The sequence below is a fragment of the Salvelinus namaycush genome, chromosome 10 (genome assembly GCF_016432855.1).
Source record: "Salvelinus namaycush isolate Seneca chromosome 10, SaNama_1.0, whole genome shotgun sequence".
Classification (NCBI taxonomy): domain Eukaryota; kingdom Metazoa; phylum Chordata; class Actinopteri; order Salmoniformes; family Salmonidae; genus Salvelinus; species Salvelinus namaycush.
In genome coordinates, this window is record NC_052316.1 from 18,586,447 (window position 1) to 18,599,220 (window position 12,774).

Here is a 12,774-nt window from a genome sequence, read left to right on the forward strand (position 1 = left end):
TGGCATTCTCTCAACCAGCTTCATGTGGAATGCTTTTCCAACAGTCTTGAAGGAGTTCCCACATATGCTCAGCACTTGTTGGCTGCTTTGCCTTCACTCTGCGGTCCAACTCATCCCAAACCATCTCAATTGGGTTGAGGTCGTGTGATTGTGGAGGCCAGGTCATCTGATGCAGCACTCCATCACTCTCCTTGGTCAAATAGCCCTTACACAGCCTGGAGGTGTGTTTTGGGCCATTGTCCTGTTGAAAAACAAATGATAGTCCAACTGAGCACAAACCAGATGGGACGGCGAATTGCTGCGGAATGCTGTGGTAGCCGTTTTCGTTAAGTATGCCTTGAATTCTAAATAAATTACTGAGTGTCACAAGCAAAACAACCTCACACCACCACACCTCCTCCTCCATGCTTCACGGTGGGAACCACACATGCAGAGATCATCCGTTCACCTACTCTGCGTCTCACAAAGACACGGCGGTTGGGACCAAAAATCTCAAATTTGGACACATCAGACCAAAGGACAGATTTCCACCGGTCTAATGTCCATTGCTCATGTTTCTTGGCCCAAGCAAGTCTCTTCTTCTTGGTGGTGTCCTTTTTGTAGTGGTTTCTTTGCAGCAATTCAACCATGAAGGCCTGATTCACGCAGTCTTCTCTGAACAGTTGATGTTGAGATGTGTCTGTTACTTGAACTCTGTGACGCATTTATTTGGGCTGCAATCTGAGGCTGGTAACTCTAATAAACTTATCCTCTGCAGCAGAGGTAATTCTGGGTCTTCCTTTCCTGTGGCAGTACTCATGAGAGCCAGTGTCATCATAGCGCTCGATGGTTTTTGTGACTGCACTTGAAGAAACTTTCAAAGTTCTTGAAATTTTCCGCATTGACTTACCTTCATGTCTTAGTAAGTAATGATGGACTGTTGTTTCTATGTGCTTATTTGAGCTGTTCTTGCCGTAACATGGACTTGGTCTTTTACCAAATAGGGTTATCTTCTGTATACCACCCCTGCCTTGTCACAAGAAATTCCACAAATTAACTTTTAACATAGCACATCTATTAGTAAAATGCATTCCTGGTGACTATCTCATGAAGCTGGTTGAGAGAATGCCACGAGTGTTCAAAGCTGTCATCAAGGCAAAGGGTGGCTACTGTATATTTTGATTTGTTTAACACATTTTTGATTACTACATGATTTCATATGTGTTATTTCATAGTTTTGATGTCTTCACTATTATTCTACAATGTAGAAAATAGTGAAAATAAAGAAAAACCCTAGAATGAGTAGGTATGTCCAAACTTTTGACTGGTTGTGTATGTGTTGTGATAATTTCGTTGTTTGATCAATAGCCTGTCAATTCATATCCCTTGCGACTGTGATATATACTCTAGGCCTAAAGGTCGAGACAACAAGAAGACATAGTAGCAGAATAAATTCAACCACACCTTTGTTTTATCACAAAACCAGATAGCAAACTCTGTCCAGTGAAGTCCACGAAGCATATTGCAGTAATAGACAGTTACATGACCTAAAGGATGGTCAAGCAAGTTAATGATTAAAATCACAGAGAGTTACCGCAAGTCGCAAAGAAAACAGGAGCTGCCTCCGCTATTCCAGCACCATTTCAACTACAACATTTCAACATCATAAAATTACCTATGCTTAGTCTAATACAGTGACAACTAAAAGATACCAATCAACGTAATCTGAATAGGATGTGGCTGTCCATGGTTCTGATATCTGTGTGTGTGTGTGTGTGTGTGTGTGTGTGTGTGTGTGTGTGTGTGTGTGTGTGTGTGTGTGTGTGTGTGTGTGTGTGTGTGTGTGTGTGTGTGTGTGTGTACATTCGTGCAAGTAGAAAAACATGTTGACTCACCCTACTTGTAGAGAAACATAATACCATCCTCCTCTTTCATGTTGCCTAAACGGTCTATGACTCTGTCATACAGTACATGCTTTTATTTTTTGTTGTCCTAGGCTACCTGGATAAAATACTTGCTCGCAAGCCTAACTTCCATTCATGGGCAACGTTAGCTAGTTAACATTAGCTTTCTACATCTAGCTACATATTGAACTTCCATCCTCTCAGGCCAGGGGCACAACAATGTATGAATTAATGGTTGGATCAGAATCGCCGTTATAATCATTGGCCAGTGTGGAGAATTAAGTAAAACCACAAGTCCAAATCCCTATCTCCATCCATGGCTAATTTAGGAAAGGGCCAATTTTATCTCGCTGGCTAGCTAGACACCAGAGAACAACAATGCAATGAGACGCAACAATTCATGTTTTTCTGTCAATGAGGAATGCTCTCAATGTGATTTGATAGGAGTGACACCAAATCCAAGCTGGCCATTCACAGTTGAGCTCGTTCAGTTTAGCTCAACGCTGATTGGCTAATTTATTATACTTTTTTGTCAAGGGAGGCCAGATGCTCGCTGGCTTCCCTTGCCTTCAATGCTACAGGAGGCAACAATGTCATACACGTTTTTTATACAGACACCATAAGATAAATGGCCTACATGTAGAGAGAGGGGAGCTGTTTCACTCACTCTGATTCTTTCTCCTGTGAGATACAGTACATTCAGCCTCTTGCGAATTGAAGGAAAATTATGAAACACGAAAGATACATTATTTTCATATTTTATTTTTCTGGTGGGGGGAAGCCTGGCTTCCCTTGGCATGCATAAATACATGCCACTGGTGTCTAGTCAAGCAGATAATGCTGCAATGCATTTGTTGTTTATATCAGCCCTATACAGTCCCATCTATACTGGTAGAGGTCGAGGACAATATGTGAGACAATATGCTACTGTACATCAACACTCCCAGAGGAAGTGTCAAACAATTACTGACGCCTTCAAGTGAGTCCAAATCCACACACATTGTCAACTCTGCATCAGTGAGCATTCCCAACATACTTTTCCTTATTATCAGGGAGCAAATGTCCCCCAGGTTGCTATGGGAACATTTGTCACTCTGGATTTGATTGCACAGTTTGGTGACTCCAGGTTCAATAGACTCGGAGCTGAAACTATTCCTGTGATCACCTGGGTTCTCCACATTAGTGCTGGGTGGGGAAGCCGCTTTGCTGTGGCTGACATGACAAGCAGGGAGAGAGGGTCAATGCTGGACCACTGAACAAAGGCTCAGCCATTGATCATTACCGGCACTGGCTGACGGGTGATAAATGTAAAGGTCTGTTAGAAAGCTTCTTAAAGATCCCTTGCCATCCTCCTGGCTCGATTACACTGGGAACGATGCTGTGACAGCACCGGCGCTCATCTCCATTGTCCCCCTGCTTGGTCCTCCTCTCCTCCCGGAGATCAGAGGGAGAAAAAGACACATCTAATTATGGTGTTTATTGATGGCTTGTCAAAATAGGACCTGTGTATCTCAATCCATAAGCACAGAGGTTAGCTGAGGGAGTGACTTATCAAGGTGGTCTTCTGGTAAAACAAGATAACACACCTGCTCTATAAGTCTTTTGGAACCATTTACATCTACATTAGTAAGTAGGGATGTTCAGTGTGCAGTCACTTTCTGATCAGGCCTGAGAGAAAGCTGGGAGTTGGCTTTAATCTGTTTATGATCGTTTGGGTGGTTTAGATTTTTCAGAAAAACTGTTTTATTACATACTGTAATAGTTATAAATCAACTTGGTTTTCCAATTATGGGTCAAACTTATTAAAACATGATATACACTTTCCTGTTAAGTAATATCTCATGTTAGTATTATCATACTTGAGTATTATCACACTTTCATATTGAGTATTATAAATCTTCTCTCTCTCATTCCTTCACTCAGACCCTGCTCGGTATTTGGTTTTCTGTGGTTGCCATAGTAATCCCAAAGCCATAATCCCAAAGCCAATAATAGCCCTCAACCTTTCCTCCCTGAAGTTAAGGAAGCCAGAGATGGAAATTGCCCCAATCGAATTTTGCATTAAAGGTCCAACGCAACCGTTTTTATCTAAATATCAAATTATTTCTGGGTGACAATTAAGTACCTTAACGTGATTGTTTTCCATTAAAATGGTCAAAAATAAACAAAAGTAGCTTCTTAGCAAAGAGCAATTTCACAAGCAAGAATTTTGCTAGGACTGTATGGGAGTGCCTGTGAGACTGGGAGTGGGGAGGGGAAAATTTAAAAAATGGCTGTTATTGGCAGAGAGGTTTGTAACTCTCTTCTTATTGGTCTATTAACTAATTTACTGCCTGTTCATGTCACCAGGCTGGCCAAAACTCCATCCCACCTAAACAGACTGAAATTTCAGCCATAAAAAAAAAAAGCTTACACTAAAATGGCATTATCATAATTTTCACAATTTCACAATGTTATTCCAATCTCATAGTGTGGAAAGATATATAAAACACAGAAAAATCACGTTTTTGACTGCACTGGGTCTTTAAGAGTGTAGTGGCTCATAGCTGAAACAGACACAGGGACTGAAGCACTCAGAGTCCATGCTCCATTGTATTCTAACAGCAGTACCATCCACCTCCAAGGATCAGCAGAGACAGCATTTTAAATCAATTTACAAACTGTGAGAGACAACATAGGGGAGGTGAAAATGTGCAGCGGATGATGAAGAAAATTGGTAAACATTTCCAGCAGCATGCAGGCAGCGTTGTCTGCGGAGGTGGTGCGCCTGCAGATTGCCACTGCTGTTAATGTGAAATCTAATATTCTCCCTGATAATTTAGTGATGGGGATTTTGATGAGGAGGAAGAGCATACAGCAAATAAAATGTATTGACTAGCTTTTAGAGGCCCCCTTTGGTAGAAATAAATACATTGGAAATAGAAATGAGAAATGAGGGCTATAAAGGGGGAGAGATAAGGTACTAAAACAGGTGGCGAGATCAGGAACAATCAAAACACAATATTTTACTGTAACATCATAGAGAATCACAACAACATTAGAACTGCACAAAATATATAAAAAGTCATCGTTATTAGTATCACATTTTATTACTTTTATTAATGAACTCATCATCAAGCTTTGATTATTGGAATCAGCTGTGTAGTGCTATGGCAAAAACCAAAACATGCACCCCTTGGGGTCCCCAGGACCGAGTTTGGGAAACGCTGTGGTAGAGTAAATTGTCTATATCAGATGTTTAGTCATACAAATGAAAGCCATGTAGGCTCCCGAGTGGCGCATCGTTTTAAGGCACTGCATCTCAGTGCTAGAGGTGTCACTACAGACCCTGGTTCGATCCCAGGTTGTATCACAACCGGCTGTGATTGGGAGTCTCATAGGGCGGCACACAATTGACCCTGCGTCGTCCAGGTTAGGGGAGGGTTTGGCCGGTATAGGCTGTCATAGTAAAATAAGAATTTGTTCTCAACTGACTTGCCTAGTTAAATAAAGGTCAAATAAAAACGGTTTATTTTTTATTTAATTTGATTTCTCTTTTTTGGTTTCTACTTGCATTTAAGCACAAATCTGCCATGATCGCAATAGCCATCTGTGCCCATCTTTGAATCAGGTGTTTTCTCCTGCAGGTAGTCTTGGAACCAACTCCCACTCACCCCTCTCCTGACTTGGCTGCCAAGACTGGTTCTACACTCCCAGACTAATGGTTCGACTTCAGAATATGTTAAGTGAAACCACCAATTAAACAGAAACAAGATGGAGGTGAAAAGCTGTTGCTGTTTCTGTTTATGGAAGGTTGGAAACAGCCTGCAGCCAATCAAAAACAGGAGGGGACAGAGGTCCAGTGTGTCTTGTTTTGCACACTTTGTACAAAATAATAAAATGCAGTAGAAAAGGATCCTTATAAAACGTAGATCTTTATTGGCTAACTATAACTGGCATATTCATGTGTCTCTGGCCATGATCAACTGCAATGACCTCACAACCTGGGTGGTCTTAATCAATCATAGCGCAGTATGATATGACGGTAGAACGCAACCAGTTACAATTCAGTATGATAACACATGAATATTACATCCCGCTTCTTTAAAAAAATGTCTGCATATTTGTCACGTCCTGACCTTAGAGATCCTTTTTATGGCTCTGTTTTGGTTGGTCAGGGTGTGAGTTTGGGTGGGCATTCTATGTCTGGTGTTCTATGTTGTTCTTGTGTTGTATTTCTGTGTGTTTGGCCTGATATGGTTCTCAATCAGAGGCAGCTGTCTATCGTTGTCTCTGATTGAGAATCATATTTAGGTAGCCTGTTCCCACCTGTGTTTGTGGGTGGTTGTTTCCTGTTTAGTGTCTGTGTCACCTTTCAGGACTGTGTGTTTGTTGTTTAGTGTTGCATATTTTATTAAATGATATGAACACTTACAGCGCTGCATATTGGTCCTCTTCTTCTCCTCCAGACGACAAGCGTTACAATATTTAAGGGTTTCTTTTGAATAGATGCGCTGTAGTTTGAACTCAAGGTAAGTAACCATGTATACTGCACCAACTCCATACTGCATCAACATAACAGACTCTGAAACAATGTTTCAACATACTGTACTGTTACTTCTAGAACTAAAATTTCTCAGCAAATCAGCTTTTCACTGTAGCAATGACATCTCAACATTTAAAACAAATAAAATATCAAAGCATTTCAAGTTAACGTTTCAATAACAAGTTTAGTCTGGAACTCTTAGGGCAGCAATCCGCATACACCCTTTGACATTTCACAGGTCTAGGAAAGCTCTAGGCTTGATCTCTCTTCCTGACCTTGTGTGGTATGAAGCTGAGCATGCTTCTGTGTCAGTCAACAGTTCTTGTGGTGTTGCAGGTAAGTATGGTGTGTGTGTTTAGTCCATCACGTTCTCTTACAGGGAAACAGTTCATCTCGTCAGTGTGTGGTTCTTTTGTTTTCAGTAGGTGACAACGATTGCGGCAGTACACCGCTCCTTCTGCGGTGCAGACGTGATACTAACAAATGTTCAGTGTCAGCTGGCTGGATGACAACTGTTCGCTTCCTGTAGCCATGCTCCTGGATTCTAACTTACTCTCTGTCATTCAGTGGTGACAGTAGTCTAGCTGACCTATCATAGTATCGCTATTGGTGTTGTCTTTTGCATGCATTTCCTCGTAGCTGATGACCTCAGGTTGCAGCTGCTGGTTGGTGCTGGATTGAGCGAAGTCTGCGGCTCATCAACAGCTGGGCTGGTGATTTGAAGTTGTTAACTGGAGTGTTGCGGTACTCAAGGAAACTGAGGTAGGGGTCTCGTCTGCTTTTGCTTAGTCCATGAGTGATATAGCAATTTGCACAGATTTTTCAACAAGGCCATTACTTTGAGGGTAATGTGGGCTTGTGGTGGCGTGTGTGAACTCCGATGCTTTTTCAAAGGATTTAAACTCCTTTGATATGTAACAGGGGCCATTGTCAGATATTAGTGTCTACGATGCCCTTCCTGGCAAAAGCTGATTTCTGCTTGTGGATCACAGCTGCAGATGTGGTGCTGTGAAGCTTGTCGAGTGCGAAGTATCTGCTGTAGTAGTCCACTGTTATGATGTACTGTAGTCCTCATTGTACCAGGTGAACAGATCGGCTGCCACGACCTGCCAGGGTCGGTCTGGAATACGATGAGGTAACATTGGCTTTTGGTGTTTGAGGGGCGTCGTTCAAGAGGTGGGACATTTACCAACAATGTCCTCTATTTGTTTGCACATTCCGGGCCAAAACATAATGTCCCATGCTCTCTGTTTGCATAATTCCATGTCTATGTGTCCAGCATGGGTCTTTGTCAAAATCTCCTCTCTGAGACTGGTACAGAACTCTGAGACACTCAGGGGGCATTTTCTCCTCTCCACAGATCATCAGTGGCGGTCAGTGCCATTTAAGATAAGGGGGGACAATACATTTTTTTCATGAGCATGGCCTTATTTCCATTACACCATTTTGTTTGACTGTCATTCATATTCCATTCACCCAGTTCAATGTAACAGCGATAGATTTAGGCTACATGTTACTTAAATTTTCCATATACCCATCGTGAGGTTGCTTGCTAAAACCTAGCCTATTAATGAAAGTTTACAAAGTAGGTGCACATAGGTCGAGAGAACAATTTAAGGTGACAGATAGTAACACATTCAATACCACCTTGCGCACTCTTGCATCTAGATGATCTAGGGTGTAATCATTAATCCAACAGTTGCAAGAGTTTCTATTGGACAAATTCAGCATGTTTATCCCCGCTTCGTTCCGTTTGCTTCTGTTTAAGATTTTTTTTTCCCCCAACAGAATCAGAAAAATGAATAGCACCCACATTGTATTCCTTCTCTGTCATGTTCCTGACCTTATTTCCCTTGTTTTGTATTTATTTAGTATGGTCAGGGCGTGAGTTGGGGTGGGTTGTCTATGTGGTTTTCTATGTTGGGGTTTGTTCGGCCTGGTATGATTCTCAATCAGAGGCAGCTGTCAATCGTTGTCCCTGATTGAGAATCATACTTAGGCAGCCTGGGTTTCACGTTTGGTTTGTTTCCTGTGTCAGTGTTTGTGCCACACGGGACTGTTACGGTTAGTTTGTTTTTTTATTTTGTGTCGTGTATTGTTTTCGTGTATATTAAAATCATGGAAACTTACCACTCTGCACATTGGTCCTCCGATCCTTCTCACCTCTCCTCGTCGGAGGAGGAAGAAATAGAATGCCGTTACATTCTCGCATCTATGAGCTCCCCTCTCACCTTTTCCCTTCGCTTGTGGACTTCAACGCAAAACACATCCACTGTATATGACCAGGCAAAAACAACTCTACAAGCAAAACCATATCATAACCGCTACACAGCCTACATCATTGTCACCATATTAGCTAAAGTAACATCATAGTTAACATAGCTAATAGAACTAAAGTACTAATAAACACGCTACAATCATGCATTAACAGTCAGTAAGCAGTTTAGCACTTACATCGGCGGACCCCGGTGGCAATAAATTAGTCAAACCAAAAGCTTACCTTGACTTGGAAGAGTTCCGGGGTTGTATTGGATAGTCATAGCCAGATAGCTAACATAGAATCCCTCTGTTTGAGCAGGGGCTAAACTAGCTAGCTGCATTTGATAGCTAAGTAAGTGAAACTGAAAGTGAAAAAAAATGATAATCTCTCTAAATTCTCCTTCCTTTTGGAAGAAGTTAATTTGGTCAACTATTCGCCTATTGTCTTTCTCTATCTGAGTCAACTACTCACCACATTTGATGCACTGCAGTGCTAGCTAGCTGTAGCTTTCAGTAATAGATTCATTCTCTGATCCTTTGATTGGGTGGACAACATGTCAGTTCATGCTGCAAGAGCTCTGGTAGGTTGGAGGACGTCCTCCGGAAGTTGTCATAATTACTGTGTAAGTCTATGGAAGGGGTGAGAACCATGAGCCTCCTAGGTTTTGTCTTGAAGTCAATGTGCCCAGAGGAGAATGGAAGCTAGCTGTCCTCTGGCAATATCATGGTGCTAACATACAGAGTGCTGTTGAGGCTCCAGATTTTGCAGTTCTTTCAGAACATCAGCTGTCTGGATTTGGGTGAAGGAGAAGTGGGGGGGGGGGGGGGGAAGTTGCGGCAGGGGGAGCTGAGATCTTGGCCAGGGTAGGGGTAGCCAGGTGGAAAGCACGGCCAGCCGTGGAATAATGCTTATTGAAATTCTCGATTATCGTAGATTGATCGGTTGTGACAGTGTTTCCTATCCTCAGTGCAGTGGGCAGCTGGGAGGAGGTGCTCTTATTCTCCATGGACTTTACAGTGTTCCAAAACTTTTGGGAATTAGTGCTACAGGAAGCAAATTTCTGTTTGAAAAAGCTTGCGTATCGTGGGTGCTATTTGATGCTAATGCAGAGTGCCACAGGATGTTTTTGTGCTGGTCAAGGGCAGTCAAGTCTGGGGTGAACCAAGGGCTATATCTGTTCTTAGTTCTACATTTTTTGAATGGGGCATGCTTATTTAAGATGGAGAGGAAAGCACTTTTGAACAGCAACCAGGCATCCTCTACTGACGGGATGAGGTCAATATCCTTCCAGGATACCCGGGCCAGGTCGATTAGAAAGGCCTGCTCGCTGAAGTGTTTTAGGGAGCGTTTGACAGTGATGAGGGGTGGTCGTTCGACCGCGGACCCAGTACGCACGCAGGCAATGAGGCAGTGATCGCTGAGATCCTGGTTGAAGACAGCAGAGGTGGATTTAGAGGGCAGGTTGGTCAGGATGATATCTAAGAGGGTGCCCATGGTTACGGGTTTAGGGTAGTACCTGGTAGGTTCCTTGATGATTTGTGTGAGATTTGAGGGCATCGAGCTTAGATTGTCGGATGGCTGGGGTGCATGTCCCAGTTTAGGTCACCTAACAGTACGAACTCTGAAGATAAATGGGGGGCGATCATTTCACATATGGTGTCCAGGGTGTAACTGGGGGCCGAGGGGAGTTTATAACAAGCGGCAACGTTGAGCAACTTGTTTCTGGAAAAGTGGATTTTTAAAAGTAGAAGCTCGAATTGTTTGGGCACAGACCTGGATAGTATGACAGAACTCTGCAGGCTATGTCTGCAGTAGATTGCAAATCCGCCACCTTTGGCAGTTCTATCTTGTCAAAATGTTGTAGTTAGGGATGGAAATGTCCGGATTTTTGGTGGCCTTCCTTAGCCAGGATTCAGACACGGCTAGGACATCCGGGTTGGCGGAGTGTGCTAAAGCAGTGAATAAAACAAACTTAGGGAGGAGGCTTCTAATGTTAACATGCATGAAACCAATGCTTTTACGATTACAGAAGTCAACAAATGAGAGCGCCTGGGGAATGGGAGTGATGCTGGGGGCTACAGGGCCTGGGTTAACCTCTAGATCACCAGAGGAACAGAGGAGGAGTAGGATAAGAGTACGGCTAAAGGCTAAAAGAACTGGTTGTCTAGTGCGTACAGAACAAAGTAAAATGAGCAGGTTTCTGGGTGCGGAAGAACATATTCAAGGCATAATGTACAGACAAGGGTATGGTAGGATGTGAGTACAGTGGAGGTAAGCCTAGGCATTGAGTGACGGTGAGAGAGGTTTTGTCTCTAGAGGCACCATTTAAGCCAGGTGCGGTCACTGCATGTTTGGGGGTTGGAACATAAGGGCTAGCTAAGGCATATTGAGCAGGGCTGGAGGCTCAACAGTGAAATAAGACAAAAATTACTAACCAAAACAGCAATAGACAAGGAATATTGACATTAGGGAGAGGCATGTGTAGCCGAGTGATCATAGGGTCCATTGAGTAGCTAGGCGAGCTGGAGGCACAGCGATTCAGGTTCGCAAGCAGGCCAGGGCTAGCAGCAGGCTAGCAGGTGGGCCTCTGTGGGACATAGCAACGGGAGAGTCTGAAACCCCCTCGGACGGTTACGTCGGCAGACCAGTCGTGATGGATCGGGGGGCCATGTCGGCAGCAAAGGGTCCAGGCCAATTGGCAGAAGAGGTATTGAAGCCCAGGAATTATCTGATGGAAATTCTTCGGCTAGCCGGGAGAAGGGCCTAGCTCGAGGCTAGCTCCAGGCTAACTGGTGCTTGCTTCGGGACAGAAAACCCCTCAGACGGTTATGTCGGTAGACCAGTCGTGATGGATCGGTGAGGCTCTGGGTCGGCAGCAAAGGGTCCAGGTCAATTGACAAGAGGTAATTGAAGCCCAGGGATTGCTTGATGGAATCTCTTCGGCTAGCCGGAAGATGGGCCTAGTTCGAGGCTAACTGCTTTGATTTCTGCCTGACTGCTTGCACTGCTTGTTTACATATGCGCTCGTGCTGCCGCCCTAAATGTTTTTCATCTGAGCCTGTGCTTTGTCCAGCGTTAGCTCAGACCCAACATTCAAAAGTGTATTCCAAATACAGTACGGTCCCTGACCATCTCGTCCTTGTTCGCATAATCAGTCTTTCACAAGCAGACGCAGGCCAGTCACAAAATGTTCAAACGATTCGCTAGCTCTCTGTACTTTCTCTTGGAATTTGTACCTAGTGAAAATCTTATTGGTCTTTGGCACAACATATGCTTCACAACGATCGTAATATGTTTTCAGTACTTTTGATTCAGCTTTGGTAAGTGTCCATGTGTTGTAAACAGTGGCAACCTGTAATTGAGCCCCACCTGTTTAGCTAAAAATAATAATAATAAAAAATATATAGTGCCTATTTTGCATGATAGATTGGCATGAATACGTGTCACATGTCAGTTTGCAAACAATGTAAAAATAAATAAAACTAAGTTAATTAAGCAGCCTACAAACATGGTGTCTTTTTTGCTTTCTTGAGTAAGGCAGCTCCAAAATGCAGGTGTTTCAGCCTAGCTCAGTGCTTCTGTGGTGGTGGGGCAGCCAGAGGAAAATACGGAGCATAGGGGATGGTAATGTTCTCCAGTTGCGCCGTGATTGGCTCAGTGTTCTGTCACTAATGGGACACATCACCACAAAATCGACGGGTAGAGTTAAAAAATTCAAGCCCCTTGGGTGCTGCCATAGAGTTACATTAGAAGTGGCCATCCAAGACAGCTCAAGTTCATTGGCCACAGATATAACGTGATTTGACGTCATTTTATCTACCATAGTTTTGATTGGACTGATCATGTCAACATCATACTTTCAAAATCTTAGCTAGCAGTCATCATCATGAATCAAGTCGACAAACTACTGACAAATCCTTTTCAATCCTTGTTATATGAAGATGAATTATTAAGAGAAATTATAGATAAAACGTATCAGTGCTCATCGGCCATTGGACATAAACATCGGCAGCCGTTCGATCATCTAGTTTGCTTTCCGCACAGCGAGCGATGCAGTTTGGAAGAAAGCAAAAGAAAGCACCTTTCTGAAAGAGAGAAAATGTAGA